This window comes from Oncorhynchus clarkii, chromosome 19 (assembly GCF_045791955.1).
Source record: "Oncorhynchus clarkii lewisi isolate Uvic-CL-2024 chromosome 19, UVic_Ocla_1.0, whole genome shotgun sequence".
Taxonomy (NCBI): Eukaryota; Metazoa; Chordata; class Actinopteri; order Salmoniformes; family Salmonidae; genus Oncorhynchus; species Oncorhynchus clarkii.
Window position 1 is genome coordinate 17,407,363 of NC_092165.1, and position 8,369 is coordinate 17,415,731.

The window sequence follows — 8,369 nt, forward strand, 5'->3', positions numbered from 1 at the left end:
TCACTCCCTTCATCACCCCTTCATTACTCCCTTCATCACCTCTCCATTACCCCCTTCCTTACTACCTTCATCACATCTCCATTACCCTCTTCCTTACTACCTTCCTCACCTCTCCATTACCCTCTTCCTTACTACCTTCATCACCTCTCCATTACCCTCTTCATCACTCCCTTTATCAGCCCTCCACCACCCCCTTCATCACCCCTCCATCACCCCTTCATTACTCCCTTCCTCACCCCTCCATTACCCTCTTCATCACTCCCTTCATCACCCCTTCATCATTCCCTTCATCACCCCTTCATTACTCCATTACCCTCTTCATCACCCCCTTCAACACCTCTTCATTACTCCCTTCATCACATCTCCATTACCCTCTTCATCACTCCCTTCATTACTCCCTTCATCACACCTCAATTTCCCTCTTCATCACCCCTCTATCACTCCGTTCCTCACCCCTCCATTACCCTCTTCATCACCCCCTTCATCACCCCCATCACCCCCTCCATCACCCCTCCATTACCCTCATCACCCCCTCCATTACGTTCTTCATCATTCCCTCCATCACACCCTCCATCACCCCCTCCATGACACCATTTTATATTGCTCCTACGGACCAAGGACACATCTTCTCAAATTAACAGTTATACACATTGCATTCAGAAAGTATTCAGACTCCTTATTCTAAAATTGATTAAATTGTCCCCCCTCATACATTTTTTAAATATGAAATATGACATATACATAAGTATTCAGACCCTTTACTCAGTACTTTGTTGAAGCACCTTTGGCAGTGATTACACCTTAAAAGTGTTCTTGGGTATGACGCGACAAGCCTGGCACATCTGCATTGGGAAAAGTTTATCCCATTCTTCTCTACAGATCCTCTCAAGTTCTGTCAGGTTGGATGGCGAGCGGTTCAACACAGCTATTTTCAAGGCTCTCCAGAGATGTTAGATCGGGTTCAAGTCCGGGCTTTGACTGGGCCTCTCAAGGGCATTCAGAAACATGTCCTGAAGCCCACTCCTGCGTTGTCTTGCCTATGGGCTTAGGGTCGTTGTCCTGTTGGAAGGGGAACCTTCGCCCCAGTCTGAGGTCCCGAGCGCTCTGAAGCAGGTTTTCATCAAGGATCTCTCTGTACTTTGCTCTGTTCATGTTTGCCTCGATTCTGACTAGTCTCCGAGTCCCTGCTGCTGAAAAACGCCCCCACGTCATGATGCTGCCACCACCATGCTTCACCGCGGGGATGGTGCCAGGTTTCCTCCAGACGTCCACAGAGGAACTCTAGAGCTCTGTCAGAGTGACCATCGGGTTCTTAGTCACTTTCCTGACCGATGCCTAGCTCCCCTGATTACTCAGTTTGGCTGGGCGGCCAGCTCTAGGAAGAGTCTTGGTGGTTCCAAACTTTTTCCATTTAGGAATGATGCTGCATACGTTTTTTGGGACCCTTCCCCAGATCTGTGCCTCGACACAATCCTGTCTCAGAGCTCTACAGACAATTCCTTTGACCTCATGACTTGTTTTTTTGCTCTGACATGCACTGTCAACTGTGGGACCTTATATAGACAGGTGTGTGCCTTTCCAAATCATGTCCAATCAATTTGAATTTACCACATGTGGACTCCAATCAAGTTGTAGAAACATCTCAAGGATGATCAATGAAAACAGGATGCACCTGAGCTCAATTTCGAGTCTCATAGCAAAGTGTCTGAATACTTATGTAAATAAGGTACTTCAGTTTTTGTTTTTTTAATACATTTGCAAAAAAATCTAAAAAACGATTTTCACTTTGTCATTATGGGGTATTGTGTGTAGATTGCTGAGAATTAGTATTTATTTAATCAATTTTAGAATAAGGCTGAAACGTAACAAAATGTGGAAAAAGTCAATGGGTGCGAACATTTCCCGAAGGCACTGTACAGAGTTATCACTGAATGGAACTCTTTACCAACTCATATTTCCCAAGCAAAAAGTACATTTACATTCAAGAAAATATTTTTAAAAATCTTTGAAACCAGATGGACCATGTGACTGGACAGATACTGAATCTGCTTATTGAATGTTACATTTTATTTTATATAAGATGATAAATATTTGTTAAAGTTGGTAAATGTAAATGCATGTCTTTTTTGTTAGTCTTTTTGGAGCCCGACACCTATCTGCCCCCTCCGACACCTAACCCCAGAGCTATGACTCTCTTGTGCCTGTCTAGCTTCCATATCCTTCCTGTCCAGGGAGTTTCTCTCTCTCCAGTCTATCCCTCTCTCTCTCTCAATCTCTCTCTCTCTCGACCTCTTTCACCCTCCCCTCTCTCTCTGCCTCCCTATTTGCACGTCTCTCTCTTTCATGTCTCCCTTCATCTCTCTCTCTCTCCCTCCATCCCACAATCCCATCTCCTCTCTTTCACGTGAGGGTTGCCCCCCCATTGAAATCCCAGTAATCCCAGTCTATGGAAGTATTGCAGCAACAACTGTTAGGTAATTCAATCTTATGAAGCTCCATCAAATATCACCCACCCAGGTTGTACTGTACTGAGTGTCCCAGAGTAAGAGTAGGATCAGTTTTACCTTTTGGAAGATAATGAGATTAGATGGACAGGAGGGACCTGATCTTAGATCAGCAGTCACTTCCTTTTAGAGGCCCTGGAAATAAAAGAGGGCCCAGAGGCAGTGGCGTCATGCCTGTATCTGTTCTCTGTTCTAGGAACTCAGTGAAGTCATACAGTAATCTGAGTAGACCCGACGAAATAGGCAGCCTCTCCCTTCTCTCTCTCTCTCTCTCTCTCCCTCTCTCTCTCCTCTCTCTCTCTCTCGCTCCCTTCTCTCTCCCTTCTCTCTCTCTCCCCTATCTCTCTCTCTCTCTCCCTTCTCTCTCTCTCCCCTATCTCTCTCTCTCTCTCCCTTCTCTCTCTCTCTCTCTCTCTCCCTCTCTCTCTCTCTCTCCCTTCTCTCTCCCTTCTCTCTCTCTCCCCTATCTCTCTCTCTCTCTCCCTTCTCTCTCTCTCTCTCTCTCTCTCTCTCTCTCTCTCCCTTCTCTCTCCCTTCTCACTCTCTCCCCTATCTCTCTCTCTCTCTCCCTTTTCTCTCTCTCTCTCTCTCTCTCTCTCTCTCTCTCTCTCTCAATTCAATTCAATTCAGTTAAATTTAAGGGCTTTGTTGGCATGTTAACATTGCCAAAGCAAGTGAAATATATCACAAACAAAAGTGAAAAATACTATATGAAATTAACAGTGAAAATTACACTCACATAAGATTTAAAATGTCAAATTATGTCTATATGCAGTGTTTGTAATGATGTGCAAATAGTTCAAGTACAAAAGGGAAAATAAACATAAATATAGGTTACATTTACAATGTTGTTTGTTCTTCATTGGTTGCCCTTTTCTTGTGGCAACAGATCACACATCTTGCTGCTGTGACGGCACACTGTGATATTTCACCCAGTAGATATGAAAGTTTATCAAAATTGGATTTGTTTTTTGAATTCTTTGTGGGTCTGTGTAATCTGAGGGAAATATGTGTCTTTAACATGGTCATACATTTGGCAGGAGGTTAGGAAGTGCAGCTCAATTTCCACCTTAATGTGTGGGCATTGTGCACATAACCTGTCTTATCTTGAGAGCCAGGTCTGCCTTCTGTACATATTCAAATATTACCCTAAGTTTGGGTCAGTCTCAGTGGTCAGGTATTCTGTCACCGTGTACTCCCTGTTTAGGGCCAAATAGGATTCTAGTTCTCTGGTTTTTTAATAAATTCTTTCCAATGTGTCAAGTAATTATATTTTTGTTTTCTCATGATTTGCTTGGGTCTAAATGTGTCTTTGTTCTGTGTCACACACACACAGTCTGTCTCGCCCCCCCCCCCCCCCCTCTCTCTTGCTCTCATTCATTCAGAGGTGTGTGTAGTGTGTTTCCCTTATGTCCCTGCTCACTTCAGTGCCTTTGTATTTTATTCAAACCATAGATTTATTAGTGATCGGTAACGCAGCAGAACCATGTGTGTAACGATCCTCTTCGGGAGAAAGAGAGGAGGACCAAAATGCAGCGTGATGATTATCTATTTTTAATGGGATACTTCAACAACGAACAAAAACAATGAACAGACAAAAAAGTCCCGTAACGTGAATACCAACACTGGAACACTGGAAACAGGAACAATCACCCACACAATACAAAACAGGCTACCTAAATATGGTTCCCAATCAGAGACAACGACTAACACCTGTCTCTGATTGAGAACCAGATCAGGCCAAACACATAGAAACAGACAAACTAGACATACAACATAGAATGCCCACTCATATCACACCCTGACCAAACAAAACATAGAAACAAACAACGCAAACCATGGTCAGAGTGTGACAATGTGTATGATTCTGTTTTTGTTGGGGGGGTTGCTTTGTGAGATTCACTTCCACTGTGACTATGATTCTTGTTTGGACTAAAAAGTTTGGATGCATTGGTTTCCCCACTCATTCTCTATTGTCTGAAATAGTTTGGGGGGGGTGTTTGGGTTTGGTTGTCCAGTATCAGACCCAAAGAGGATGATAGAAAACTCAACAGATCACAACACTGTCAAAGGGTCTCAAAACTCAGAATCTCTCGCTCTCTCTCTTGCACTCTCTCTCTCCCTCCTTCTAGCTCTCCTCCCTCTCTGCCTCCCTCTCTCAATTCAATTCAATTCAATTCAAGGGCCTTTATTGGAATGGGAGATATATGTTTACATTGCCAAAGCAAGTGAAATGGATGAACAAAAGTGAAATAAACAAACAGTAAATATCTCTTCCGCTCCCCCCCCCTCTCTCTCCCTCTCTTCTTCTCTCTGTCTGTAGTGTATCATGAGATTAAGCAGTAAAACATAGGGGTAGGGTTGTTAGAGAATCGAAGTTACCATGAATGTAATAAGAAACCTTGGGTGCTGGCTTAAGGCCGGTAGCAACCACTACAGAATGTCCAATCAAAACAAAGATGAGGTGGATGTCGAACGGAAGAAGATGTCCACATTCACACACACACACATCACACACACATCTGACCTCTCATGGTTCAGATAACTGAGGATCATGTCCAATGAGAACTGACATGAACTATGTGGTGGTTTGGATGCACGCACAATTAAACATCAGACAAACAGGGACTCAGTCCACAGAAGGATAAGTTCAGCAGGAGGGAAAACTGTGGAAGTGCTCATTAGGATGGGGAAAACACGTTTCTGACCACACAGCGTTCTGGGGTCATTTATTATTTGTAATGTAACCTTTATTTAACTAGGCAGGTCAGTTAAGGACAAATTTTTACCCTGGCCAAACCCTGACGACGCTGGGACAACTGTGTCTGGACGTGTGCGTGTGCGAGCGTGAACCCGTGCCTGACTATGTGTGTGTGTGTGTGTATCATGCAGGGGCCATGTTTTTTTTGAGTGACCTTTGCCCTCTCTTCAACTTAACTCAAGTCTATTCCTGGTTCACTAACAATTTAGTCTGGATAATATTTTTTACTACCACACATGGACACATTACAACCTCATGACAGGTGGTAATGGGTCTAACTTCATATTGGCTTTCAGGGCAATATGTTAAATTTTTTGACAAGCTAAAAAAGCATGGTGGACATACAAAGTAGCCTCATATAGTAGTAGTGTTTGCATCGCAAACAGCGCCCTGTTCCCTTTTGTGCACTTCAGGGCTCTGGTCAAAAGTAGTGCACTATATCGGGTATAGGGTGCCATTTGGGACAAAGCCCTGTCCCGTCCAAACTGAATTACTTGAGTAGTGCTCAATCAATCAAATTGTTTCTATATAGCCCTATGAACAAGATGTCAAAATGAAGCTGCTGCTATCGTGAACAAGTGATTTGGCTAAATAGATTTGATCTTAATGAGACTAGCCTGTAACCTCCTACAACCACCCAGAAGTCTTACGGGTTTACATTCTGTTTTGCAACACGGATTACATCTGACTATGGGTGGAAGATGTGAGCTTGGTGCGCTCACCGTTTTGTCGGACCAATCAGCGTCCTTTGATGAACTATGGGGGTGGTTTAGTTGATGGCGAACGTAAAGCGCCACTGTTGACAGGCACCATTGGGCTTTAGTTCAGTTGGCATTTCTTGGCTGAAGCCAAGGTAGTAAGTAGATAGCTATGTTAGCTAAAATGCTTTTGCAGCCAGGTCATCAGGATGCAAGTCAGTATTCAACGTCCATCCATGTCCAAGGACGTCGGGAGATGATATGGAAACCGGCCACTAGGGGCAACCGTGAGCGCAGTTAACTTAAATGAGGTTTTGGTTTTGCTAGGGCGTTTTGCTAAGCATCTGCCTCTGATTCCAAAGGTTGCAAGTTCGAATCCAGCGATAGAAAGTTGTTTTTTGTGATTTTTTTTCAAGCCTATCCCAAACCTCAACCCTTACCTTAACCATGCTGAGTTAATGCCTAACTTTAAGATTTTGGGGATAACGCCTCAACTTAAACCCTAACCTTAAAAACTCTAAGCTAATGCCTAAACTTAACCTTAAACACTACAATAATATACTTCGAAAGTTGATGTTTGAGAAAGTTGGACGAACGTCTAATTCTGACGTGAGACTGTGAGACCTAGTTGGTTTATGTCTTGGTACTCGATGTGCCTTTCTCTGCAAAGACGACAAGTGCTGGTTTTACTTCTGCAAAATGTGGCGCTGTGGCATCTGTTTTCTGACTGGTTGAATATGATCCAATTACTTTTAAAATGGGTTTTTCTGCAACACCACTCGGGCAAAACGGCTACAATGGTATCTCTTCCAGAATGATAGTGCAGCGGTAATCAGTCTGATAATTAGGATCCTAATTTACTTGTATTAAAGGATAAATATGCTGACAATAACCAAGCCTAGAGCCTAGGGTTTGGAATTAGCCCAACGTTAATCCAACACACAAACTGCTGATGTTCTGGGTTGATTATAAAGGTAATTTGAACAGATGGACCTACCTTCTACTGTGAGACAGACTATTTTGAGTCGGTGGTCTGGCTCACGGCATCTGGACTCTGTCACTGAGACACACACACACACACACACAAACACACACACACACACACACACACACACACACACACACACACACACACACACACACACACACACACACACACACAGAAGGATAATGGGGAGAGGGAGAGCTGGAGGGAAAGAGAGTGAATGAAAGACAGAAGGGGAGAGAGAATTAGAGAGAGAGAGAGAGAGAGAGAGAACATAGCCCACACAACCTTTTTAATGAACTGCCATACTCACAGCAGACATATTAGTGGGATGTCTCCACATTAAAGTTGCGTTCGCATGGCAGAGGAGGTTTGGGTGACAACCCCTCAACAGCGTGTGTGCGTGTATAAGGGGAGGTGGAAGTGTAAAGTGCCTGCCATGTGCTGACATTTGTGTGTGTCTGTGTGTGTGTGTGTGTGTGTGCTTGTACGTGCGTGTGTGTGGGCATTTGTGCAGAATAAAGCGATCATAAATGTACTTATAGGTCGCAGGGACGCAGTTTCCTTTGGTAAAATAAACATAACCGTAACCGTAGCCGTTTCGAGTCAGTTCCACTATATTCCCCCAGCTCAGCTACAAGCAGTCTCCTCAACCTGTCTCTATAAGTCTGCACATTACTATATAGTGCACTACCTTTGATCAGATCCCAATGAGCCTTGAGCAGAACTAGTGCATGGGGTGCCATTTGAGATGCAATTCATGTTTCTATGTCAGAGTTTGTAGTTTATCTTGATATTCTGTGGTACTAATCATGTGGATTCTGCTTTGCAACACACACACACACAGAGAGAAAGAGAGAGAGAGAGAGAGAGAGAGAGAGAGAGATGCATGCACATGACATTATATTCTCTCATCCTGACCTATATATTGTGATCTAACATGTCATCTGGATTTACATCCGTACATCTGTCTAAATCTTTCTGTCTCTCCATAACAATTGTAAATATGTTATTTGAATAAATAATACTTTCTCTATCATAGTAATTGGAATCAATTCCAATAATTGATATTAAGCATAATCATTAGGATCATTTTAATAATGCCATAGGCTAGTCAACATCCTTATATCGACATGTTATAAAAGGTGCATGCTATCTGCTTCTTTAAGTGTGAATACATCGATGTGGGAATGGATAAAATATGAACTATTCCTCAGAAATAATGATCAACGAACGCATGAATAAATGAACGAGTCGCTGGAAGCAAAGCAAAGCAATAATTGCGAGGAGAGCTCGCAGCCAGGCTTCAAAACACACCCGGGAAAAAAAAGGAGTGCCGCCGCGTGCCGTCCACTGTTTTTCCCTCTTTCGGGCGCTGAGAGGCAGCATTAGGCTACCACTTACCCGTCACCACCCACGAC